Genomic DNA, 1,018 nt, shown 5'->3' on the forward strand with positions numbered 1-1,018 from the left:
AGGACATATAGAGCAAAAAAAGGGTCCAATTAAATGCTGGATGGGTAGGTGTCAAAGAGAGAGAGAGACGCGTCGTGTAGTCTAAGAGCTGCAAGAGTGCAACGCCTTGGAGAGCGCAGGGCCCTGACCCTGCAACTGCCTACCCACAGGTTATCTTTACACATGGGGTTGCATTCAGGTCCCGGCAGCAAAAGAAACCAACAGCTGAGAGTGGATAGCAAACAAGCTCCAGATTTGCACAGATTATGGTGGCTCCAAGAAGGCATCTGCATCTGCATGGCCCGGGGAGGTGAGTGAGCGTTTCCCCAGCAGGCTAGCAGGACTGCCCAGATAAATCGTGCATTCACTGCAACCTCAGCCAAGTGGCGGCCCTTTCCAGGGTAAAGCGTCTTGCCCGCAAAGCGAGGGGCAGAGAGGAAAAGGAGAGAAATCCTGGCCTAGGGAAATACCTTCCCCTGCAGCTTCTGTGGCTCAAGGACTGGACCCTTCGGTCACCTCCAGTCCCATCCACCTGGCAGACGTGGTCCTGCACAGGCGCGCGGAGGGAGAAAGATGGCGCAGTGCTAAGCGCACCAAGCTTTGCCCCTAGCACTGAGACACGACTCGCAAGCCTGGGGCTGCCTGTGGGGGAGGCCTCTTGCAGCGGGGGCACTGCATGCTGGGCTGCAACGGTGCCCTGAGATGCTGCCTTGGGCTCATTCCTCCACCCTAAGCCGAGACTCAAAAGTGGGTGGCGAGAACGATATGAAAGGGTCCCGAGCAAACTTGAGCGGTGAAAAGCAGTGGCTGTTCCCCTCGCAGGCGGGTGGCAGAGGGGCTCCTCCTGCACCCAGGGTTTGAATTTGACTCTTGGGGGTCTTGCAGTGAAGACGAAGCGGGTCCTCGATGAGCAGAAGTCCAGCTGGGCGCGACGGCAGACTTTCGCGTCTTGCAGGGCCGCGCGGGCGGGCAGTGGGCGCAGCGGGGCCGGGGGCACTAGGTGGCAGCGTGGCTCCGTGGCCGGGAGCGGCGCGGAGCA

Source organism: Gavialis gangeticus, unplaced genomic scaffold (genome assembly GCF_001723915.1).
Source record: "Gavialis gangeticus isolate Ggan-Ray unplaced genomic scaffold, GavGan_comp1, whole genome shotgun sequence".
Lineage (NCBI taxonomy): Eukaryota > Metazoa > Chordata > Crocodylia > Gavialidae > Gavialis > Gavialis gangeticus.